Genomic DNA, 27,458 nt, shown 5'->3' on the forward strand with positions numbered 1-27,458 from the left:
TCAATCCCAGTCCTACTGCATCAGAATTTGCATTTAGTGAATTCTCAAGTGACTCCACCATTCTCCACTATTATCAGATTTTTTTCTATAATGCTAATATGATCACCATATTACCTAGCTTTACTATTCTGTGGTTCAATATTACCTAATGCATTGGCTTCAAAAATGTCAGATAGGGGTTGCTAGATGGGTAAGAACCACCTGGGGAAACACCCAAAGTCAGTCTCTTAGGGAAGAGTCTAGGAATCTGATCTTTAAACAAGGTCTCCAGGTAATTCTATGTACACTGAGGTGTTGGAACCTCTGAGTTACAGGATGAAATACAAGCCTCTTAGGTATTTAGGATATAGTCCTTGCCTCCCTTCTAACCTTATGTCTTAAAAATCAACTAGTCTTTTCAAACTCTAAATCCCACTGGGCTACTCATTTCTCCTTGGTACCATCAAAGTCACTTAGACATATCTCCATGAACAAGCACTTTCACTTTTAATTGTCTATTTTCTCACTAGTTTTTGAACTTTTTAAAGCCTGGGCTATATCTTATTCATTTCTATATGTCTAATGTAAGGAGTTGGATGAGCTTCCCTGGTGGTTCAGTGGTAAAGAATCTGCCTGCCAAAACAGGAGACACAGGTTTGATCCCTGGGTCAGGAAGATCCCCTGGAGAAGAAATGGCAACCCACTCCAGTATTCTTCCTGGGAAATTCCATGGACAGAGGAGCCTAGTGAGAGTTAAGACACAACTTAGCAACTAAACAACAATAGCAAGGAGCTGGATAAACACTGGTTGATTAAATGTGCTAGTTTGAGGCTTATCTTAAAAAAAAAAATCTTGTGGCTCTCTCTCTCTTGTCTCTCTCTTTGGCACAGTGCTACAAACCTTCCTACTACAATCTTACATTTCCACTTTGGATATTATAATAAAGCTGGCAGTGAGCATGTACATGCAAGAACTATTTTAATAGCTGGAAAGTTTAACTTCATTCATGGACAATGACAGTGACCAGTGTCTTTGGTTTGTCAGAAACACAGCCTTTCGTCAAGTTTCAGCACATTTATAAGAAAGGAAAGAACATTTTTTTAGCTAATATATACAAAGCTACATCCCTTGTAAACAACACTCACAGAGCACTCTGTCTCAGTGGAAGAAATGCAGACAAAGATCAAAGAATTCCACACAGAGAGTCCAATGACTTGGCCAGAATCTAAGTTCATTCTTTGCTGGAGATCATGGAATGTCTTTTTTCAATAAAGTTAAAATATATTTTCAAGTGTTTGTTTGAAAGTATTTATTTACTCTTTAAAATGTTCTGAAAGTTATATACTTTAGTTGATAAAACTACTTCTTGGTATTCTTAGACTGAAACATTTTGAGCAAGGGGAAGAAAGGCATAAAATTAGGCTGATAAGGAGAGCAGGGTCCAGATCACAGGGGGCCTTTTATAGCCTTTTAAAGTATAGAGTTTCCTACGGGCAGTGGGAACCCAGCAGAGGGTTTTAAACAAGGAAACAAGATGACATAATCTACATTTAAAAAAGACAGCTTTGACCAAAAAACCTGAAATACTTAGGTATAAGTCTAATATAGTATGTGCAAAATCTAAATGCAAAAAACTAAAAGACTGATTAAAGAGATCAAAGCTCTAAATAAACAGAGAAATACATCAAGTTCTCTCAGTGTTGTCAAGATGTCGATTCTCCCCAAGTTCCTCTGCAGATTAATGTAATTCCAACCAAAATCTGAGAGGATTTTTTGTAGAAATCATCAAGTTGATTCTAAAATGTATATAGGAAGGCCAAGAAACTAAAATAGCCAGAAATAATTTCAGAAAAGAACAAAGCTGCAGGACTCATATTACCAGATTTTAAGACTTTTAAGCTATAGTAATCCTGACAAGGTAGAACTGGCAAAAGGATAGAAATATGTATAGATGAGAGAAATGGGATAAACAAATTACAACCCATAGGGCAAATCTAGTCTATTGCATGTTTTTGTATGCTCATAAGCTAAAGATGTTTTTAAAATTGTTAAATGGTTGAAAAAAATTAAAAAGAATTATTTTGTGACAAGTCAAAATTATATGAAATTCAGATTTCAGTGCCCATAAATGAAATTTTATTGGCACATCAGTTCAGTTCAGTTGCGCAGTCTGTTCGACTCTTTGCGACCCCATGAATTGCAGCACGCCACCCTGTCCATCACCAACTCCTGGAGTTCACCCAGACTCACGTCCATCGAGTCAGTGATGTCATCCAGCCATCTCATTCTCTGTCGTCCCCTTCTTCTCCTGCCCCCAATCCCTCACAGCATCAGAGTCTTTTCCAATGAGTCAACTCTTCGCATGAGGTGACCAAAGTATTGGAGTTTCAGCTTCAGCATCATTCCTTCCAAAGAAATCCCAGGCCTGATCTCCTTCAGAATGGACTGGTTGGATCTCCTTGCAGTCCAAGGGACTCTCAAGAGTCTTCTCCAACACCACAGTTCAAAAGCATCAATTCTTTGGCGCTCAGCCTTCTTCACAGTCCAACTCTCACATCCATACATGACTACTGGAAAAACCATAGCCTTGACTAGATGGACCTTAGTCGGCAAAGTAATGTCTCTGCTTTTGAATATGCTCTCTAGGTTGGTCATAACTTTCCTTCCAAGGAGTAAGCGTCTTTTAATTTCATGGCTGCAATCACCATCTGCAGTGATTCTGGAGCCCAAAAAAATAAAGTCTGACACTGTTTCCACTGTTTCCCCATCTATTTCCCATGAAGTGATGGGACCAGATGCCATGATCTTTGTTTTCTGAATGTTGAGCTTTAAGCCAACTTTTTCACTCTCCTCTTTCACTTTCATCAAGAGGCTTTTTAGTTCCTCTTCACTTTCTGCCATAAGGGTGGTGTCATCTGCATATCTGAGGTTACTGATATTTCTCCCGGCAATCTTGATTCCAGCTTGTGCTTCTTCCAGTCCAGCATTTCTCATGATGTACTCTGCATATAAGTTAATTAAGCAGGGTGACAATATAACAGCCTTGACATACTCCTTTTCCTATTTGGAACCAGTCTGTTGTTCCATGTCCAGTTCTAACTGTTGCTTCCTGGCCTGCATACAGATTTCTCAAGAGGCAGGTCAGGTGGTCTGGTATGCCCATCTCTTTCAGAATTTTATTGGTACATAGCCAGGTCCAATTGTTTGCATATTGTCTACCCTTATGTCATACAGAAATACAAATTAAAACTACAGTAAGTACTGCCATACATCTATTAGAATAATTAAAATAAGTTAAAACCAAAAACTGGGGTTAAGGAGGATGTGATATGGAGCAATTGAGATTCTTACCAGTACTAGTGGGAATGCTAATAGTTCAGTCACTTCAGAAAACAGTCTGGCAGTTTCTTATAAACTTAAATATAAACTTCCCAGGTAACCCAGCGATTACATTTCCAGGTATGAAAACTTGTACTTACACTAAACACTGTATGTTAAGGTTGACAGGTAAAAACTGAAAACAATCCAAATATTGTATGGTGGTGGTTATATGCTTGCATGCATTTGTCACAACTCATAGAACTGTATACTTTTAAAAAAAGGCATTTTACTATATATAAATCAAATCTCAATAAATCTGACTTAAAAAAATAAAAGACAGTTCTGGCTGCTGTATAGAGAATGGACTGGGGGAGAATAGTACAAGAGGCCAAGAGGCCAGGAGACTATTTAAAGAGCAGTTGTGGGCAAAATAAGATATGGCAAGGACCTGTATGAGGATGGAGCTTCAGGGAAAATGGTAAAAGTATATAATGAAACCCTGGACTTTAGATTGAGGTTTTAGGTTTATGGATTCAAGTGATTTGTGGGGCCATTTATTGAGATGGATGATTTTGGAGGAGGTATAACATTTGGAGGAAAGATTACGAGTCCATATTTTGTCAGCCTGCATACTACAGAGCAAGCAGTTGAATTTAGAAGCTTGGGACACAAGGGAATTCTGCTGTTCTTTTCTGTTTGGGAACTACTAGCACAGGAATAGCTGGGCCAAAAAGAAAACAGAGTGAGCTTGGGAGGTAGCCTTGGTGGGTGAACCAGGGAGAAGAGGATATCTCCCAAAGTAAACTCAAAAATAACAGCCCTAAGTGTAATGATATAGAAGCCAGATAAGATTTCATTGTGTGTACTTCAAATGCTGCTGAGAGGTAACAGAGAATGAGAACTTGAATGTGCCTACTGGACTTGGCACTGTGAGCTCACTGGTGATCTCAGGCCAGGTTATTCTGGTGCAGTGGCAGGGATGGAAAGCACACTGTGGTGAGTTGAAGAGGGATGAGAGAGAGTAATTTTAGATAACTTTTTGGCAAAGTTTAAGTGGGAGGTAGAAGAAAGAAAGAGCTGGGAGTATGGGGGAGGGGGTCTTGAAAGGATTTCCTTATTTTAGTATGGCAAAAACTAGATCATGTTGACTACAAATACTGGAAACAGACACAGGGGAGTGTGAGAAGCTGAAAAGAGAAAAAAGGGGGGTAGATATTAATAATTACAAACCTTAGAATGTTAAAATTGAGCAGGCCCTTAGTTCAATTCTTCTCTTTTACTGACAAGGGAAACTGAAGCCCAGAAAAGGCCACACAAATGAATGAGAAAGACTGAGAACAGCAACTCAAGGCTATAGCTACCTATAGGATGCTCTGTTTTTAAATTACTTTTCTCTTTTGTAATATAAAATATTTGTTTTTTTCTTATGTATGCTCACTGTGAAAACTCAGAAAAGCATAAAGAAAATGAAATCATGCATAATTCTATTATTCAGAAGTGACTTCTATTAGCAGTTTGTGGAAGTTCCTTTCAGTTATCAAGAATCTTAAAAAAAAAAAAATTTCCTGTCTACTTAGCCTATGTGGTACTGATGACAAAGAATAAGGCATCCCAGCCTAATATCTTGTTAACCAAGTTAAACCCACTGATGAAAGAGAGGGATTAAATTTTCTCTTTGTAAGTAGCAGAGTATATTTTCTTTTTCCAAGGCTGGTAGACAGATAGTAAAAATAATTCTCCATTTTGAGTGCACATAAGTTAATTCAGTCAAGAGATGCTGCTGAGCTGATTAGCAGCTATCACATTATCAACAGGATAGACAAATGAGATTCACCAGGAACACAATCAGCTTATGTCAGTGCTGTGTGCAGTAGAAACCCATCAATAAAACTGAAGCCTTGGATTTGGCATTCTAAGTTCTGTGTACATCTGTATTCAATCTTATAAAACCAAGAGATGAACCAAGCAAACACCTTTAGCTAGCACCAGATGGAGCTGCTGTCTAAGTCACAAAGCCTTAACTATGAGGGTTTCATTTTTCAACACTAATTATGTTTGGAGACAAAGATGTGCGCTTAAAGACACTGTCAAAACTATTTTAACTTATAACAGGCTCTTAGAAAGAGAAGCTACACTAGTTGTAGCTCTATCCAAAGAGCAGTCCTTGGGCTTTACTGCCTTTGTGAAATGACTTCAATGGCAATCAATAACTAGCAGCTTTGTCTGCTCAACACTGACACCTCCAAAATGGGAAACTCTAGCCACCAAAGTCATGCTTGAGAAATAAAAAATGTGTCTCCTGAGGCACTTAAGCAAGGATATATGACAGTCTACCCTGGTGTCTACTATTTACTTGCCAAAACAGGTCAGCTATGGAGTATCAAATGGAACGTTGGATAAGGAAAAACTCATTGGCCTCCACATCCCTTATAATTTCAAAGCAAATCCTGCAGATGAAATGCTCAATGAGAAAGTGTAATGGCTGAAGTTGCCCCTAGGAGCTAGCCAGGATTCCATGATCTAAAATCTGATTTAATATTTGACAGTTTTCAATGCCAAAACCCTCCAGGCTATAGATGAAGCTGTTCATGGGTAGCTTATTTCACTTGTAGTCATGACAGCTTTTAAAGAATCTATTACTGTTTTTTACTCTCTCTACTGCTATACAGTCAATGACATAATTAGTTTGCTTATAGTCCAACTGTTTCAAGATTTGATACAAGACAGACAAATCCACACAGGATCTCAAAGTTGGAATAGACAGGCCCACAGAAAGAGTCAGAGCTCCTCAAGCTAGATGGAATTTCCAAGTCAGTGAAGAAGGGGAGGGCGTCCTGGTGGTATATTAAATACCATAAGCAGAGTATTTCCTAAAGGCATCCAAGGAGAATCTGTTAATAAATGAGGATGGAGAATGGACTGCTCAGCTCCTTCCCCAATCCTGTGACTCCCAGAGCCCATTATTGCTCTTCATAAAACCTGTCATACTGTCAAAGGGGCAGAATCAAGAATTCTCACTGTTTTACATGGGCTTTTAAGGATACTTTTCACTGAGAAACTATTGCTTATATGTCATCCAACACATTACTGTAGTCCAGCTCCAGGCTACTAAAGTAAAATTTACAAGCCAAGGTTCTCATTAGGCTTTTGTAATGGAAGGAGTGGGTCACTTAAATAAAAAAGGAAAGGAAAATGTGATAAGTATCCCCACGTCACTGTTTCCAACCTTTCCTCCTTCCACAGTGAAAAATGCTGACAGATACCTCAACCAGCTGCCAAACCCTTCAGTGTATGACTACAAGGGTGGGGAGAGGAAGTGAAAGCAAAGCTGCAGGAAAAGGCTTTGTAGGAGATAAAACACAGCTTGAATTTGGCACATAAATGGAAATTCCATGAATAAAAGGAACCTTCTTAATTTGAGATTTGAACAAAGGAGCGAAAAAAATCACAGTTCTTTGCTAATGATAAGAATAGGCAAGATCTTAAGACTTAAGGTTCTTCTGTCTAAAGAAGAAGCCAAGGTAAGACCTACTTAATTTAGAAAACTTAACTAAAAAGCTGTGCTGAAAGGAGGAAGACCACCCACTTCCAGTTGTTCTAACCACCAGTTTTTTTCTAACAATTTACTGTTACTGTCACATGGTGGTCATCCCAGGATAAGAATTGTGCAACAGCAGATGCTGTAAAGAGGCACTGCTAAGGCCCCGACACATTCTTCAGTTCAAATTCTTTGATGAACCAGTTAAATAATAATAACAATTATTATTATTATAAATTAGGTAACAGCTAGTTATAAGATTATAATTTCCAAAATGTTCACTGAACCCACTTCAGACCCCTATGTAAGAAGGTAGGCATCAGAGAGCAAGTGAAAATGTTATCTAATAACAGTCAAGGACTCCATAGTATTTTTCAGTTTTACTCTACTCACAAATGATTCTCTCTGCTTGGAATGTGTATTCTCTAATGCCATTCCATTTGGCAAAAGCCTGTTTACCCTTCAAGACCCACTTCAAAATTTACCTGTGATGAAGCTTTACCTAACTCCCTAAATACCTTTACTGTAAGACCATGTTATATTATACAGGTCCCCAGAAGGTAGGGGTGTGTCTTTTTCATCTCTTGATCTCTTGCATTGCTTGGAATATAGCAGATACTAAATAAGTGCTTCCTGAATAAAAGCAATTTTAGCCAGCTAATGCTGGGCACCATTTAAAGCTCTTTGCCCATGAAAACTCTTAATTCTCATAAAACTCTATGATGTGTATAGCACCACCTCACTGATAAAGAAACTGAGACTTGTCCAAGGTCGCATGGCTAACATGGCAGAGCCAGAATGGATGAGTGCATGTACATGTAAATGGTAGAGCTCAGCTACCTATGGTATCTGGAGGCTGCTTTAAATGTAAGCATGGTGGTGCCTGAAAAACAGTTCACTCAGCAACAGCAGCACTGCTTACCATGGTGCAATTCCATCTTGAGCAAAGCAGTGTTAGAAGCAGGCACACCCCCACCATCCCCAGCTCACTCCTGAGATTGCAGGGTGCACGTACTCACTGCAGAGCAAGTTAGGAGTAAAACTAAGAGCCAAATAGCTACCTGGGCTGCCCCAAACGTGGTGCTTTTTTTTTTTTTTTCTTTTTGTACTTCAGAGTATTGGAGTGAATATTCTGAGGCAAATTAAGTATGCTCTTTCATCTAGCCCAGCCTGAGTCAGGAACCATCCTTATTTGGAAGGGTTGATGAAGTGGCTGATTGAGAGCAATTGGTGAGACGCTGTTAGAAGCACCTTACTGTATTCTTCTCCACTGCTGTCAACTGTCAAATGAAGAAAGCAAGACTGCAGACTAATTGAGATGTGAAAAGATAGGTGATCTCTGGTTTGAAAGAAGGGAATAACAAAGAGGGAGAATGAGGAAGTGAAAGAGTCAAAGGTAAGAGAAAGAAGAAAAGGAGGGGAGAAAGAGGTTGGGAAGGAAAGAGACCCAAGAAAGAGTCGATTATTTTGAGAGAAATCCCACTTGAATGCTTACAACAACATAATCAGGGGAAGCGAAAATGTCCTTTGTTATCATGCTTCACCATTTCTGGAGGCTTTATTCTTTGTTGTCTTGCATGACTTGAAAATTTGGTAGGAGGCATTATTTTTCCAGTCAAACTAAAATTTACCTTCCCAGTTACAGAACAGAGTAACAGTACATTCCATAAGACATTTATAACTTGAAATTCTAAACAGGAAAAAGTACTTCTAAATTAATGAAAGTCTGAGTTATACTTTAAAGAAATATAAATTTATTGCTTTCAAAGAGTTATCACAATAAATTAGCTTAACAGCCTTTCCTGTTAGAAGTATTTGGAGGATTATTCTAATAAGTATATATGAAATCAGTCAATCCTAAGGAAAATCAACCCTGAATACTCATTGGAAGGACTGATGCTGAAGCTGAAGCTCCACCTGATGCAAACAGCTGACTCACTGGAAAAGACTCTGATGCTGGGAAAGATTGAAGGCAGAAGGAGAAGAGGGTGGCAGAGGATGAGATGGTTGGATGGCATCACTGATTAAATGGATATGAACGTGGGCAAACTCCAGGAGATGGTGAGGGACAGGGAGGCCTGGCATGCTGCAGTCCATGGGGTCACAGAGTCAGACACAACTTAGCGACTGAACAACCACATAAATAAATAATGGCTTAAAATACATTAAGAGTATCAACCTGGGATCCAGGATGTATTTTCAAGGGTGTATGAGCTCAACATTCAGAAAACAAAGATCATGGCATCTGGTCCCATCACTTCATGGGAAATAGATGGGGAAACAGTGGAAACAGTGTCAGACTTTATTTTGGGGGGCTCCAAAATCACTGCAGATGGTGACTGCAGCCATGAAATTAAAAGACGCTTACTCCTTGGAAGAAAAGTTATGACCAATCTAAATAACATATTGAAAACCAGAGACATTGCCAACAAAGGTCTGTCTCGTCAAGGCTATGGTTTTTCCTTTGGTCATGTATGGATGCGAGAGTTGGACTGTGAAGAAAGCTGAGCACCGAAGAATTGATGCTTTTGAAGTGTGGTGTTGGAGAAGACTTTTGAGAGTCCCTTGGACTGCAAGGAGATCCAACCAGTCCATTCTGAAGGAGATCAGCCCTGGGTGTTCTTTGGAAGGACTGATGCTGAAGCTGAAACTCCAGTACTTTGGCCACCTCATGCGAAGAGCTGACTCATCGGAAAAGACTCTGATGCTGGGAGGGATTGGGGGCAGGAGGAGAAGGGGATGACAGAGGATGAGCTGGCTGGATGGCATCACGTACTCGATGGATGTGAGTTTGAGTGAACTCCGGGAGGTGGTGATGGACAGGGTGGCCTGGCGTGCTGCGATTCATGGGGTCACAAAGAGTCGGACACAACTGAGCGACTGAACTGAACTGAACCGGTGAAAGTGAAAGTGAAGTCGCTCAGTCGTGTCCGACTCTTTGCGACCCGGTGGACTGTAGCCCACCAGGCTCCTCTGTCCATGGGATTCTCCAGGCAAGAATAGTGGAGTGGGTTGCCATTTCCTTCCCCAGGGGATCTTCCCGACCCAGGGATCGAACCCAGGTCTCCTGCATTGCAGGCAGATGCTTTAACCTCTGAGCCACCAGGGAAGCCTGAACTGGTGAGTACTCCAAAACAGCCCCTCTATTGAACTGAAACCAAAGTTTATAATCTAAAGCAAACATAGAATGGAACACTACAATGACCACTTATTAACTAAGCACAGCATCATGATTTGTAACTGTATTACAAATATACATATATATTTGTTTTTCTAACCTGAGCTTGTATCAAGCACACTACTTTGATTGTTAGGAATAATGAGAAAAGAAGAGGTTTACTTAATATGTAAATGACACAGTTCCACTAAGAAAAGACCAAAATGACATCATGGTGCAGTCACTGTACATTGTACCAGTCCTGAATTTTCAACATTCTGGAAAGAAGTGTGGCAAAAGAAGAGAGCCAATGGTAATGAAAGCTGTCAAAAAAATCAGTGGGGTTGCAGGCAGCTCCGTATTCACATTGTGAGCAGCAATTGTTTCACCAAAATATCATCTATTGTATAAAAACAATGTGGTTAATATGAATTTCATTAGTTTTTTCTTGGGGTACTTCACTTTTAAATTTGTTTTAGTTTATAGCTACATAAGAAATATAAGCATAAAGAATTTATACCTAATTTTATATTTGTTCACATTTAAGTAAAATTATAATAATAATGTACCTCAATACTAAAAGACTGTAGCTTTAAAATCAGTTAAAAGGAGCCTATAAGTTACTGAAGTTTGAAAAGCAGTGCTTAAAAACAATATTCTCTTATGTCAGGTAATCATTCCTTTTCTGATCTCATTTACATTATTAATTTGCTAAGAATCTGTTAAAGGAGTATAATAATCACCTACCCCATAGAACTGTTGTTAAAATGAATTAAATTAACATATACAGGGATTGTGCTGAATCTATAGATGGCTTTGTGTAGTAAGGACATTTTAACAATATTAATTCTTCTAATCCACAAACACAGTATATTTTTCCATTTGTGTTGTCTCCAATTTCTTTCAACAAAATATTGTTTTCATTGTACAAATCTTTCACTTTCACTTGGTTAAAATTACTCCTAAAGTATTTTATTGTCTTTGATACCATCATAAATGGGATTGTTTTATTTTTCAGATATTTCATTGTTAGTGTGTAGAAACACAACTGATTTCAGAATAACAAGTTAATCTCTTACCTTCTGACTCAATGTAGTCCCTGTTAAAATTCTAATGGCATTTTTTTTTCACAGAAAAAAAAAAAAAAGATCCCTAAAATTTGTATGGAAACACAAAAGCCCCTGAGTAGCCAAAGCAATCCTGAGAAAGAAAAAGGTGGGGGCATCACGTGTTTTGATTTCAAAGTATACTGCAAAACTGTAGTAACTAAAAGAGTAAAAACAGACATATTGACAAATGGAACAGAGAGCCCTGAAATAAGCCCAGGAATATATGGCCAATTAGTTTATAACAAAGGAGCCAAGAATAATACAATGGAGAAAGGACAGTCTTGTCAATAGATTGTGCTGGGAAAACTGGACAGCCACATGCCAAAGAATGAAACTGGACCCCCATCTTAGACAACAGACAAAAAAATCAATTCAAAATGGATTGAAGACTTGAACATAAGACCTGAAACTGTTAAACTTCTAGAAGAAAACACAGGGAAAAAGCTCTTTGACAATGGTCTTGGGAACAGTTTTTTGGATATGACATCAAAGGTACAAGCCACAAAAGCAAAAATTGACAAGTGGAACTACATCACACCAACAAGCTTCTGTACAGCAAAAGAAATCAATAAAATGAAAAAATAAGTTACAGAATGGGAGAAAATATATGCAAACAATATACTGGATAAGGGGTTAATGCATCGGTGTATGCTAGGTCGCTTCAGTCATGTCCAACTCTTTATGACCCTGTGGACTGTAGCCTGTTAGGCTCCTCTGTCCAAGGGATTCTCCAGGCAAGAATACTAGAGTGGGTTGCCATGCCCTCCTCCAGAGGATCTTGACCCAGGGGTCAAACCCACGCCTCCTGGGTCTCCTGCATTGGTTCTTTACCCAGTTTACCCACTTTACCAGGTGGGTTTTTTTACCACTAGCACCATCTGGGAAGCCCAAGGGGTTAATATCTAAATATATAAAGAACTCATACAACTCAGTAACAGAAAGATAAAAAATATGATGTAAATATAGGCAGAAGAACTGAACAGATGTTTTTCCAAGAAGACATCCAAATGACCAACCAGTATATGAAAAGATGCTCAACATCACTAGTCATCAGGAAATGCAAATCAAAACCACAGTGAGATATCATCTCACATCTGCTATGGCAATCATTAAGAAAAGAGATAAAAGTATTGATGAGGATGTGGAAAAAAGGGAATTCCTGTACCACTGATGGGAATGTAAGTTGGTGAGGCCACTATGCAAAATAGTATGGAGGTTCCTCAAAATTAAAAAAAAAAAAAGGACTGCAAATATGATCCAGCAATTCCACTTCTTGGGTATACATCCAAAGGAAATGAAAAATTTACTGAAAACATACCTGTACTCTCACATTTACTGCAGCATTATTTACAATAGACAAGAAATGGAAACAACTTACAAGACCATCAGTGGATGAATAGCCAAAGATGTTGTATATACAACATATTACTCAGCCATGAGAAGGAAGGAATCCTGCCATTTGTGACAACATGGATAGACCTTGAGGTGTTATGCTAAGTGGGATAAGTCAGACAGAAAAGACAAGTACTATATCACTTACATGTACAGTCTAAAAAAACCCGAAAACACCCAGTCTCACAGAAACAGAGTAAAATGGTGGTTGCTGCTGCTGTTTAGTCTCTAAGTCATGTCTGACTCTTTTGTGACCCGATGGACTACAGCTTGCCAGGTTCTTCTGTCCATAGGATTTCCCAGGGGAGAATCCTGAAGTGGGTTGTCATTTCCTTCTCCAGGGATCTTCCTGACCCAGGGATTGAATCTGCATCTCCTGCATGGCAGGTGGTTTTTTTTTTTTTTTTTTTTACCACTGAGCTAGCTGGGAAATCCAAATGGTGGTTATCAGGGACTGAAGGATAGGAGAATTGGGAGATGTAGTTATACTTAGAAGATGAGTAAGTTTTGGGGGTCTAATTCAGAGCATACTGATTATAGTCAACAATACTGTATTACATACTTCAAAGTTGCTAAGAGACTAGGTCTTAAATGTTCTACCACAAAAAAGAAAGATAATTATATGATATGATAGTGGGGTGAGCTAATTCTATGGTATGCTATGGTGGTAATCATATTGTAATATATAAACGTATCAAATCAACACACTGCATACCTTAAATTTATACAATGTTAAATGCCAGCTGTGTCTCAAAAAAGATAAAATATGTAAAGTGCCTAACAGAGACTGATAAATAATAAGCACTTAATAAATATTAGTTCTTTCTTCCTTTATTTATTAAATCTCTTCCTTTATTAAATCTCTATATCCAATGCAGGATAGGAAGGGAAATGACCTCCTCCATACCTTCTACACATATTTGGACTGCATCTTGACATTCCAGGTGGAAACACTGTTAAGTAAACTGGGAGGCTTCAATTATGGATGCTTAAGTTGAAAGTTTTGGCTATTTTGTAAACCTACCATGTACTATTTCTACAAGGAAAATGCACTCCAAGTTCTGAATCAACTGATTTGCAAAGAAACTTTAGCATCCTATTTTGGACTTCTGTTTTGCATTATTTTCAAGAGATGCTCTCAGATTTTATCAGGAAGGAGTTGCCGAGCAATAGAGTAATACAATATTACTATGCTTTAAGAATTCAGGTGGATATGGAAAGGATATACTGATAAGAGGCAAGGTTGGAGGAAATGTGGTTGGTTCAACTTTCCTAATACCATACCAGGTAAGGCCCCAAACTAATGCGGGCAGTTGGAATTAATGGGCAGGGGCTAATATGAGAGGCCAAATAAACAGTTCATATCAGCCAGCAGGACATTAGGAGAGAGGGACAGTGACTTAAGATGACTCTGGGGTCTCCCTAGATGAAGACCCAGGCTGACTTTCCCAGAGGCACACTGAGAAGTGTAGACAGTGAAGTTAGCAACAATTGTACTACTTCAACTGTGGAAAATGAGAAAACTGATGTTTGAATGAAAATAACAGCCTAAAGCCAAGTAGTCCATATCTAAAATTTTTTCCATTAAAAATACTTTAATTGCTGTTTTCTTATATAAACCTTACTCTAAATGTTGAGTGCAAACGGTTTAGTGAGAGTAATACAAAAGATTCAGGATCCTGACATAGATGTGGGAAGGCAAGAGAAAGGCAAAGTGACAATTTTCTGATTACCTTTATTTTACCAGATAAAAGGCAGAAAAATAAAACTTGGGCTGAGGAAGTGAAGTGATGAGACCAGAGATGGATTATGAAGGATGTCAACTGTGGTCAGAGGATTCACACTGTCCAGGTAGGCATGAACATATGCCGACAGGTTTCCTCCAGCGCTGGTCTCAAGAAAACAACAAAAGCTTGGACTCTAGGGTATTTGTTAGATGTTAATATTTATATTAAGAGGATCACAATCAGAAAGAAGAAAAGCTGAACTGCTCTCAAAAGTATTCTAGGTCTTTAATCTCCTTATCAGTGAACATACATGCCTCTGGTGTGTAACACTGGACCACTACAGACAGCCAATGCTTCTCTGGATGTAAAGTGGCAGGTAGGATGCTAGCCATTCCTAAACAGGTATTGGGCTCCTGGTCCTTGTGGTTGCCAGAGTATTGGGTAGCATTTCCATTCCTATCATAACAATCTACCTATCAACTGAGCTTCCAGAGGTGCAAGTGAACAAAGCTAAAGGCCATTACTAACTAGATATAAATTTATACAAGTTGCCAAACTCCCTAGGCCTCCTGGCCTTTATCCTTTTTTTTTTTTAATGAGAAATAACTTAATTCCTTATATTATGAAAACAATCAGAAAATACAGATACACAAACAAACAAAAGCCCAAACCAAAAAGCTTACTATATACCCTTCCAAGTCTTTTTCCTGTATACAGATGACTTGTACATACATTGATACACAGACACATACAACACAATGAACATGATGTTTGATAACATGAATATCTTTTAAATTGTTTCTAAAATTTACTACCAATTCAAAATTATATAAATGCAAGTTTTAGTTAAAGTGCCAATTTAAATCATTTATATATATATATATGTATATATATATATATATATTTTGCCATGCCACACAGCTTGTGGGATCTTAGTTCCCTGACCAGGAATTGAACCCCTGGGCCCACAGCAGTGACTGCACTTAAGTCCTAACCACTGGACCACCAGTAAATTCCCCATTCAAACAACGTTAACAGTGAAAGAAATGACTTGTAGTCAGAGTCCTTGAAAGTGAAAGTGAAAGTGGCTCAGTTGTGTTCAATTCTTTGCAACCCCACAGACTATGCAGTCCATGGAATTCTCTAGGCTAGAATACTGGAGTGAATAGCCTTTCCCTTCTCCAGGGGATCTTCCCAACCCAGGGATCGAACCCAGGTCTCATGCATTGCAGGTGGATTCTTTATCAGTCCTTCAACAACCTCAAACAATTAAAAGTATTTCTCATGTATAAGAAACAACTCTTTTCTATGGACATAGTTAATCTGGCAAGATTACCTATTCAGGGCATAGTTGAAAACCAGACGAAAAGAAGGAAAAAGCCTTCAGGTCTCACTTCTAGACTCTTCCGTTTGCACACAAATTTAACTTGATCAACTCAGGCCAGTATTTTTGTACAGAAATAATGATGAATGCTCTACTTATGAGTGGTGAAGTATAACTATCTCTCTCACGTTGCCCTTGATTTGTACACTCCCTATCCACTTTACTATGAATTCACTGAGATAACACTGTTAATTTATTTGAATGGAGATATGCGTACCCTACTGCACTTTCAAAAAGATGCCCCTTCCATTATCACTCTTTACGAAAGACTTTCTTTCTACCATCTCTTCTGTAACCTTGTCTATTCCCAAACATATGAGTGCAATATCTTCCCAGAATCTCCACTTCTTATTCTTGTGCTCTGAAGTTTCAGACTTCAGCTTCCAACTATCTGTTAGACTACTCTAAACAAAATTAGTTATCTTTCCTCCAAAATATGCTCCATCTTTTTCTGAGCACTATAACAATTAATGGGATCACAACTTCCATAGGCATTTACACTAGGTCAGCTTGACCCCTCTCCTCATTCTTCTCATATGATATACAATCAATGCCAGGTTAAGTGCTGGATTTTATTCCTCTCTGAAATACTGAGATGGTATTCTGTTGTCTCCTAATTCCTCTAAAAAACAAATCTTTACCACTTTACCGATTTCTTCATAAAATCACGACTGGTTCTCAGATGTCTATACAATCCATTTGAACTCTTTAGAGTATAATGCTCTTCTGTGATCAGATACTGTCTTACCCTTTAAAAAAATCATCTTCTATATGTCTACCATATAACAACTGTTCAAAACTTCTACAAAACTTTTGATGCTTCAGTCAAATGCCAACTCCCCTGTGAAGTTGTGGATCATCCTCTTAAAGAATTAACTGTTTCCTCCTCAAATTTCCCATTCTATGATATTTATGACTGTTTGAATACAACTTTCTCTCTCTCTCACTCACTACATTTAGCTCCTTGAAGACAGGAGTCATTTCTTAGATAGTTTTGGTACTTTATATTTTTTGAACAGATGAATAAATGATGCTTTATTATCAGAGATCAAGATAACTTATAAGGGGACAGAAGACGCAAGTGACAAGTGATTATTGACAGCAAAATAATAATACCCCCCCCCCAATTTAAGACCTCAAACAGCATTTCAGTGTGGGGCAAACAAGCCCCTATATCCCTTAATAGCATCACCATATTTTCCAGAATAGCACTGTGATTGACACTGATACTAATTATAGCAAGATATCAAGAAAATGTTAAACTATGTTTGGTATCCTGCATTTAAAAAGGGAGGAAAACAGCAGTTTAAAATATATTTTAGAAAGATTTTTATATAAATGGTTTTATTATTTACAAGTTTATTTATTCAATTATAAAATAAATACCTATTATAGCAAACTTGGAGAATAAACAAAGATAGAATAAAGGAAAAGCACCCCAAATCTTAGTTTTGTCATCATTGTTCAGTTGCTCAGTCATGTCTGATTCTTAGTGACCCCGTGAACTGCAGCATGCCAGGCTTCTCTGTCCTTCACCATCTCCTGGAGCTTGCTCAAACTCATGTCCATTGAGTTGGTGATGCCATCCAACCATCTCATCCTCTGTCTTCCCCTTCTTCTCCTGCCCTCAATCTTTCCCAGCATCAGGGTCTTTTCCAATGAGTTAGTTCTTCACATCAGGTGGGGCATAGTATTGGAGCTTCAGATTCAGCATTAGTCCTTCCAGTGAATATTCAGGGTTGATTTTCTTTAGGATTGACTGATTTGATCTCCTTGCAGTACAAATGTAGGTCACATAAACACCAAATGATAATTGTAACTAAAAGCCCTTTAATGTTTAAAGAGCTCAAACTCACAGTTATCCAGAAAAATTTGGCCAACCAGAACTCATTATAGCTCTAGGACACAGAAAGCTTCAGTTCAGTTCAGTCAGTTCAGTCGCTCAGTCGTGTCCGATTCTTTGCGACCCCGTGAATCATAGCATGCCAGGCCTCCCTGTCCATCACCAACTCCCGGAGTTTACTCAAACTCACGTCCATTGAGTCGGTGATGCCATCTGGCCATCTCATCCTCTGTCGTCCCCTTCTCCTCCTGCCCCCAACCCCTCCCAGCATCAGAGTCTTTTCCGATGAGTCAACTCATGAGGTGTCCAAAGTACTGGAATTTCAGCTTTAGCATCATTCCTTCCAAAGAAATCCCAGGGTTGATCTCCTTCAGAATGGACTGGTTGGATCTCCTTGCAGTCCAAGGGACTCTCAAAAGTCTTCTCCAACACTACACGTCGAAAGCATCAATTCTTCGGCGCTCAGCCTTCTTCACAGTCCAACTCTCACATCCATACATGACCACTGGAAAAACCATAGCCTTGACTAGACGGACCTTTGTTGGCAAAGTAATGTCTCCGCTTTTGAATATGCTATCTAGGTTGCTCATAACTTTCCTTCCAAGCAGTAAGCGTCTTTTAATTTCATGGCTGCAATCACCATCTGCAGTGATTTTGGAGCCCCCCCAAAATAAAGTCTGACACTGTTTCCCCATCTATTTCCCATGAAGTGATGGAACCAGATGCCATGATCTTTGTTTTCTGAATGTTGAGTTTTAAGCCAACTTTTTCACTCTCCTCTTTCATCAAGAGGCTTTTTAGTTCCTCTTTGCTTTCTGCCAAAGGGTGGTGTCATCTGCATATCTGAGGTTATTGATATATCTCTCCCGGCAACCTTGATTCCAGCTTGTGCTTCTTCCAGCCCAGCGTTTCTCATGATGATCTCTGCATAGAGAGCTTAGGTTTTATTGAATCACTACATAGTTATTCATCCAATGCTTTTGTTTTAATGCATAACTGAAGAATAATGGGATGGGGAAAGGATGAGGAAATGGGGAACAACAGCATTAAAAAAAGGGGATAAAATGGAGGATGAGAGAGAGAGAGAAAGGGAACCCAAAATAAAGAAAAGGTGGGAGGGGGCTTCCTGGTGGCTCAGTGGTAAAGAATCCACCTGCGAATGCAGGAGACACGGGCTCCATCTCTGAGCAACTAAGTGCCTTGGAGCAACTAAGCCCGTGTGCCACAGCTATTCAGCCTGCGCTCTAGAGCCTGGGAACCACAATTACTCACTGAGCCAGTGTGCCACAGCTGCCGAAGCCCACACTCTAGAGCCTGTGCTCCACAACGAGAGAAGCCACCACAGTGAGAAGCCTGTACACTGCAACTAGAGTGTGGCTCCAGCCCTCAGCAACTAGAGAAAAGCCTGTGCAGCAATGAGGACCAAGTGCAGCCAAAAAGAAACAAACAAGAAAAGAAAGGCTGGAGGACAGTCAAGAAAACTGCATGCCTGGAAGACCAAAAAACAGAGAGAAAGCAATAAATGAGCAGACACATTCAGAGAAAGAACAGATAGCTCTTCTTGAATTTCCCTTCTCTTGACTTCCTTTGTTCTAATTGACTTCAGGCTGATGTGTATACCCTTAGATGCATGCTGAATTCCAATGAAGTCTTCCTACACATATACTTTATACTAACACAATCCAGTTAAAAGGATTTTAATTGGTGTGCACCATTCCCTGCAATTTCAACATTTTAAAAATGAATAGCCTCACTAAGTACCAGATGGTGACATGCACTAATTCATCAGGCCTATTCGATGAATGAGCATAGTAAAATGAATGCACCTATTAGACATGTGTTGCTGATGCTCCATCCGGAGGATGCTTCCCTTAAATGAGTACCCACGGAAGGTGCAGATTTACTGTGCAACACTCACAAGCGTCTCCTGCAATTATTTGCAGCAGCAATACCATCATTCTTGCAGTTCCCTCTAGATCACTCGATATTTCACGCTAAGCAGCCTATGAGCCCTGCTATTCCTCTATAAACTATTTGACCTCTGTAGGCGAGAGTCAGCTAAATATTAGATCTACCATTTTTCTACTAAAGAGAAAATTTTATAAGCTTATCAGTGTCATTTGTTAAGTGGACAAACAGGTGAGAGATAGATCAAATGAAGCTCCTGTGCCAACTACCTTTTCCCCCAATTTGTCTGTGTGGTAGTGAAAAACATAGCATTGCTAGGTCAGGGAATAAAGCAGTGCAAACGAAAATCCTACATGACATTTCCATGTTTTGGTTTTTGGTAAATATTGTTAGCACTGGAGAGAAAGATATAATCTATTGGGAGCTCTCAAAGTATGATTTGGTAAAATTTTTGTTAGAGAAACAAATTCTAAAAGCTATTTGTTTTCTTAATTCTTCTTACTCATCACTCTTTCCTTTTATATTATCTTGAAGTGAAGTGAAGTGAAGTCGCTCAGTTATGTCCGACTCTTTGCGACCCTGTGGACTGTAGCCTACCAGGCTCCTCCGTTCATGAGATTCTCCAGGCAAGAATACTGGAGCGGGTTGCCATTTCCTTCTCCAGGGGATCTTCCCGATCCAGGAATCAAACCCGGGTCTCCCGCATTGCAGGCAGACGCTTTAACCTCTGAGCCACCAGGGAAGCTCATATATATTCTCTTGGATCACCATAATTTCAAATATATTCTAATGGTAGCAAATACCCAAAATCTTTCTAGATTTAGAGACAGAGACTAGTTTCTGATTTGCTGATGGCACTAAAACCTGAGAGGCTTATCAGGCAAGGAAGCAGCAAAGCATACAAAAAACCTAGACTTTGAAGAAAAAGGGGGTACTGGGACACACATTTATCATGTGGTTCACAGCAAGCACTGACAAATGTTAGTTCCCTCCCCGAATAATAACAAATAGCAGGGAGAATTTTGGTATGCTCATTAAAAAATCAACATGAAGGGAAACCTAAATGAAGAGAAGTCTAAATATGAATATATTGGGGGAATTTTGAGATTATGGTAGACAATGTGATCTTAGGGCATACCTTTAAAATTAAACACAATATACTTTACCTTATAACTAAGCCTAGAACTCAGCATTTTAGGATATCTATATTTGTTTATGGTGTAGGGCAAGGTAATTGCTTAAAATCAGAATATTACCCCAAAGAATTCATGGGGAGGGTAAACCAAAAATAGAAACAACAAAATTTATAAATAATAGACTACAAAAGCCTTCCTAATGGCAAAGACCATTTAAGTTTTATTCCTTTCCCTGGGCTCTTGCCTAAAAGTGAGAAGTAGAAATAATTAATTATTCAAGCAGAATTTAATTAATTTAGACATAATTAAGAGTCCAAAATAACATGAACATTTTTATCAAGAGGTTTCTGTGCAATGATTCAGTAATTAAAATCTTTTCTATTATTTTAATTAATAATTTTGGTATTTTCTATTAGTTTTCAAATTTTGGTTCTACTTTTCCCCCCCTTAAATAGAAAAATATTTTGGTAGAGTGTTCAGCAGTAAGTTCTTAAGAGAATTTAAGAGTCTTGTGTTCTGAGACAAGACAAACTGAAGAAGACAAGATATTAAAACCAATCACAATTTCTAGTCCAAACACTTAGGAAATATGTTAGAAAAATCAGAATTCTGCCTAAATGGAGAGAAAGCAATGATTTATACCAACCTAGGTAGAAACTAAGATGACTTTTGGACAACTCCAAAAATCTATTGTTAAATTATGAAGAGCACAATTACCCCATAAATCAAATCCAAGCAAAAAGGCAGAAAACACAATGCTTCTTGAACATAGAGGTATGAATAGCTTAGTGTGAAACTAAGCACCTGCTTTCATTTTACCTACCTCTAACTAGAAGACTGCATTAATATTTTCTATTTTCTTTTTTTGATTTTATTTATTTTTAATTGAAAGATAATTGCTTTACAGAATTTTGTTGTTTACTGTATACCTATGCCTTCATTAATATTAAAGCTTAACTTGATTTGGAACAAAATCAGGTCTGAAGTAAATACCGAGTGTGACAAAATAAGTCAGATACATAAAGGGAGCTGGTGTGGTTTCAGTGGTGGTGGTGGTTTAGTAGCTGAGTTCTGTCTGACTCTCGCAATCCCACAGACTGTAGCCCCATGGCTCCACTGTCTATGGGAATTTCCAAGAATAGTGGAGTGGGTTGCCATTTTCTTCTCCAGGGGATCTTCATGGACCAGGGATTGAATCTCCTGAACTAAAGGCTGTCTTCTGCATTGCAGGCAGATTCTTTACTGACTGAGCCACCAGGGACTAAGTCTGACATCTAATACTGGGTTGGGGATTCTACTTCTGCTTCTGTCTTTAAGATAAAACTCTGAAGCATCATTTATGCCTCTGGCTACATGGCAATCAGAGATCAAATTGCCAACATTCGTTGGATCACAGAAAAAGCAAGAGAATTACAGAAAAACATCTGCTTCTCTGCCTACACTAAAGCCTTTGACTGTGTGGATCACAATGAACTGTGGAAAATTCTTAAAGAGGTGGGAACCTGAGAAATCTGTATGAAGGTCAAGAAGCAACAGTTAGAACCAGACATGGAATAACAGGCTGGTTCCAAACTGGTAAACGAGTACATCAAGGCTGTATATTGTCACCCTGCTTATTTAACTTATACGCAGAGTACATCATGAGAAATGCTAGGCTGGATGAATCACAAGCTGGAATCAAGATGGCTGGAAGAAATAGTAACAGCCTCAGATATGCAGATGATACCACTCTAATGGTAGAAAGTGAAGAGGAACTAAAGAGCCTTTTGATGAAGGTGAAAGAGGAGAGTGAAAAAGCTGGCTTAAAACTCAACATTCAAAAAACTAAGATCACGGCATCTGGTCCCATCACTTCATGGCAAATGGATGGGGAAAAAGTGGAAACAGTGACAGATTTTATTTTCTTGGGCTCCAAAATTACTGTGGACAGTGACTGCAGCTATGAAATTAAGACACTTGCTCCTTGGAAGAAAAGTTATGACAAAGCTAGATAGCATATTAAAAAGCAGAGACATCACTTTGCCAACAAAGATCCACATGGTTTTTCCAGTAGTCATGTATAGATGTGAGAGTTGGACCACAAAGAAGGCTGAGAGCCAAAGAATTAATAATTTTGAACTGTGGTGTAGGGAAGACTCTTGAGAATCCTTTGGACTGCAAGGAGATTAAACTGGTCAATCCTAAAGGAAATCAACCCTGAATTTTCATTGGAAAGACTGATGCTGAAGCTGAATCTTCAATACTTTGGCCACCTGATGCAAAGAGCCGACTCAATTCTTTACCACCTGATGCTGGTAAAGACTGAAGGTAGGAGGAGAAGCGAGCAACAGAGGATGAGATGGTTGATGGCATTACAGACTCAACGGACATGAGTCTGGGCAAGCTCCAGGAGATGGAGAAGGACAGGAAAGCCTGGTGTGCTGTATTCTGTAGAGTCACAAAGAGTCAGACATGACTTAGTGACTAACAACAAACAGTATGGCAAGCTACCTCCAAGGTGCCTGGAATTCCTTGGAGAAGTTCTATCAATACATCAGTGTAAAAATGGACTGAATTAGCTTTTCCCAATGATAAACCCCCAAATAATGAAAAGACAATATTCAGAATGTTAGTTTATCTGTTGTCTTTTAATTGGCTGAGCAGTAGATCTGAAATGAGCAGACTCTCAAAATAAATGAAGAAACAAAAACCTTCTACATCCTGAATGTGCTTTTTGAATCATGAGGGGACTTTCAACTTGTAAAATGTAAAGCTACTATGTCATATTCACAGTTAGATAAAGCTTGGTTTTTTATAGTAGGGCTTCTTAAACTTTATGTGCTTTCCAAGAACTGGTGTGTCTTATAAAATTCAGATTCTGATTTAGTAGGTTGGAAGACACAGACCATTCTTTGAATAGAAGGTTTTAGAGTAATACAAAATATGGGGATGATAAAAATCTGGGGAAAACAGTATATAAGAAAATAAGGTACACTGCTCCTTGGGTATGTAGCTAAGGTAGAATACTATGATGAAGTTTTATTCCAGACCCACATGACATAGTCTATGGAATTAAAATCAAGGGCACAACTCAGAAAAGCCAACACAAGTTTGAAGAAGAAAATCCGAGGATTGACACTACCCATCTTTAACACTAACTATAAAGGCATCAAAGAATTGATGCCTTCGAGCTATGGTGCTGGAGAAGACTCCTGAGAGTCCCTTGGACAGCAAGGAGGTCAAACCAGTCAATCCTAAAGGAAATCAGTCCTGAATACTCAATAGAAGGACTGATGCTGAAGCTGAAACTCCAGTAATTTATCATCTGATGTGAACAGTTGACTCACTGGAAAAGTTTCTGATGCTGGGAAAGATTGAGGGCAGAAGAAGAGGGCCTCAGAGGATGAGATGGCTGGATGGCATCACTGATGCAATGGACATGAACTTGGGCAGACTTCAGGAGATGGTGAGGGACAGAGAGGACTGGTGTGCTGCAGTCCACAGGGTAGCAGAGTCAGACACAACTTGGCAACTGAACAACAACAACAACAACATAAAGCTACAATAACCAAGATAGTGTGTTACTGGTAAATGAACAAATGAATTCGTGGAACACAAGAGAAAGTCCAGAAATAGAACCATAAAAATACAGTAAATCAGTCTTTGACAAAGAAGCAAATGCAATTCAATGGAGAAAATACAGTCATTTCCACAAATGATACTGAAACAACCAGAAATCCATATGAAAGAAAAGGAAGGAAGGAAGAAAGAAAGGGAGGGAGAGAGGGGATCTGGACAAAGATAACACAGGAAAAATTTAGATGACCTTGGGTTTAGTAATGACTTTTTAAGATACTACACCACAGGCACGATCCATGAAAGGAAAAATTGATAAACTGGAATTCATTATATTAAAAATATTTGTTCAGTGAAAAACAATGTCAAGAGAATGAAAAGATCCACATAATGGAAGAAAACATTTGCAAAAGATAGACCTGAAAAGAACTGCTATCCAAAGAACTCTTGAAATACAACAGTAAGAAAACAGACAACTCAACTAAAAAATGGGCAAAAGATCTGAAGAGACACATAAGTCACCAAAGAAGATATACAGATAACAAATGAGTATGTGAAAAGATGCTCAGAATCATACATTGAGCAATCATCCTTCTTGATGTTTACCCCAAAGAGTTGAAAATTTACATCCAACACAACATGCACACAAATGTTTATCGTGGCTTTATTCATAATTGTTAACATTTGAAAGCAATTAAGATATTTTTCAATAGGTGAATGGATAAACTGTGGTACATTGATAAAATGGAATATTATTCCATGATAAAAATGAGCTGGCAAGCCCTGAAGATAATGTAAGAATCTTAAATGCACATTATTAAGTGAAAAAAGTCAATCTGAAAATATTTCATACGGGTATATGATTTCGACCAGTATATGATATTCTGGAAAAGGCAAAACTATGGAGACAGTAAAAAGATTAGTGGTTGCCAGGGGTTTTCGGGGAGAGAAGTATGAACAGGTGGAGCACAGGGGAATTTCAGGGCAGTGAAACTGTTCTGTTTAATGGTAGATTGTCACAATCTATAGAATGCACGATACAAAGGATGAATCCTAATGTAAACACTGGGCTTTGGCTGATACTGATGTATCAATATTGGTTCATTGATTGTAATGAACGTACCACATTAGTATAAGATCTTGGTGGGGGAGGATGTGTTCACGTATAGAGAGCAGGTATTTGTGAACTCTCCTTACTTTCTGTGCAATATTGCCAGAAACCAAAAATTGCTCTTAAAAAGGTCTTTTAATTAAAAAAAAAAACAAGGGCATAGATATCTTTAATGCTTAAAAAATGAGAGAATTAAAGGCTAACTATAAGCATGGGAATTTCCACAACTAAGTCAGCGTAGCAGTAAAATAATTTGAGTTTATATGCGTTGGCACTTACTTTTTTTTTTTTTTTTTTAGTTTCAAATTTTTAAATGAGACTTTGTTTTCCAAAAGGGTGTTGATTGATTAGCTAGACAGAAGGGAGTCCTTTCTTCAACGACAGGGGTCCATAACAGAGAGACCCAGGGCAGTGCGATGGGTACTAGAGGAGAATGTAGAAGGAAGACAGAGGGTTTCTGACAAGGAGTACTACGTTTTCCATTTCCAGTTACGCTTTCAGTTTTCCTTTCAGGACCCTCACAGGGCTCCCCCTCAGCCCAGGCTCAGTGCAGGCCTGCCTGGTACCAGGCTGGGCTGCAAATGGTGTGCTACTCTGAAATGAGAGGCAAGGCTCTGAGACCTTCTAGCCAGAGTCGGTGAGAAAAAGCCAACTGGAGGCAAACTCTTCTATGACTCAGCCCACCATTGCAATCTACTGATTTTTATCCTTTAACGCCTATTTACTGGGCTACTACTAATACTATATATGTCATGTCCCTAATTCATACAATAACCTTGAGGGGCAGGAATGACCATTTTAATAAATGAAGTGAGGGACTGAAGAGATTAGTAACTTACTAATCTCTTGCTCAGTGCTGCACAGTTCTTTAGTAGTAAGCTGAAACACGAATCCAGTCCTGACTCACATCAAAGTCCCATATGATTCTATTAAATCGTGGTTTCTATATTCCTTGATAACCAATGAAACACTTTACTAGTTTTTGATTCCAGCATATCCCATTCCACTCTGTACTTGGCCACTCTCTTAGCAAGAGCCACCAGGAGCTCTGGGAAAATGATATCCCCCTTCTTAGTATTGTTTCTATGGGACTTACATTGGCCAGACTAGTAGCTTCTCCTCAAGGTGAAGATTATCAGTCATTGTTAACTACTGTGTCCATCCTTCCTTCCTGCTTTATTAGTTTAACTGTTTACATTAACTAGGAGATCCATGAGTTCCAGGTAACAGTACAGAAGAAAAGCATCGTCCTTCCTGCCCAAGGAGAAAAGCTAGGAAAATGGCTCAAAAATCAAAGTGCTATTTATAATAACAAAAATCAAATAAAACAATAAAAAATGATGGATTATGGAACAGTTGAAGTCTAATATGTGAAATATGTGAAAATATTTAGTTTTGAAAAAACAGAAACATCTATCTGTGAGAATTAACTGACTGATGAAAAACTGAAGTAATGGCCTGAAAAACCAACTCATAAGCAATTATCAAATAACACATGTCCTTTACCTCCTCCATTGCCACTTCACATAGCAGTGAAAAAACAAAGTTTCTGTAAAGGGTTCCATTTAATTTTTACTCATTTTCAAAATACTATCTCCTCTCTATTGCTACTATTGTTGAAAATAAGAATTAGGTGTCTACTTACTAGCAAGTAAATTTACAGTACAGATTCAACTACTTAAATTGAAGTCAGTTTTTTCAAAGAAAAACTGTACTGTATGACAACCCTTTTATCTTTTTTAATATTTAAAAATTTATTTGTGACATATATATTAGATGATATAGAAAGTTCAAGACTTCCATAAACCCTTAAACATTGAGTCTAAACACTAGCAAAGGGATTTTTCAAAGTACCCAATAAAAGCCAAACGTCTGAATCCATTTTATCTTTAGCATATTTCTTTATCCTTTAGGAAAAGATGCATTCCCCCTCCAACCCCGTTTTTTAACCAGAAACTATCAAACAAGCTAACAGATGGCAAGGGCATTGAATCAAGTCTAATTTGGGTTGAATTCAAGTTTGATTATCTAGAGACATGGAAGCAATTTACCTATATTAGCATCAAATGCCTAATACTGATAAAAATGTTATGGATGTATGATCCAGTAGAAAGCCTTCTGTATTGGGACTTAAAAGATACTCCCTCCCCCCATACCCCGCAGGCTAACTAATTATAAAACTGCAGCAAAGTTACATATTACTTCTGCCTCAGGATCCTTTATCTGCCCAAAGAGATGACAATAATTCATTCTCCTTTCTGTGGGATACTGAGAGGACAAAGTGGAATTATTTGAAA

The 27,458-nt window shown here is 38.5% G+C and overlaps 1 protein-coding gene across 2 annotated transcripts in view; it reads right to left on the reverse strand.

Annotated features, from left to right (window-relative positions):
• PEAK1 (pseudopodium enriched atypical kinase 1) overlaps positions 1-27,458 on the reverse strand; it is a 324,301-nt gene that overhangs the window by 73,117 nt on the left and 223,726 nt on the right. The window lies entirely within an intron of this gene.

This window comes from Capra hircus, chromosome 21 (assembly GCF_001704415.2).
Source record: "Capra hircus breed San Clemente chromosome 21, ASM170441v1, whole genome shotgun sequence".
In the NCBI taxonomy this organism is placed as follows: domain Eukaryota; kingdom Metazoa; phylum Chordata; class Mammalia; order Artiodactyla; family Bovidae; genus Capra; species Capra hircus.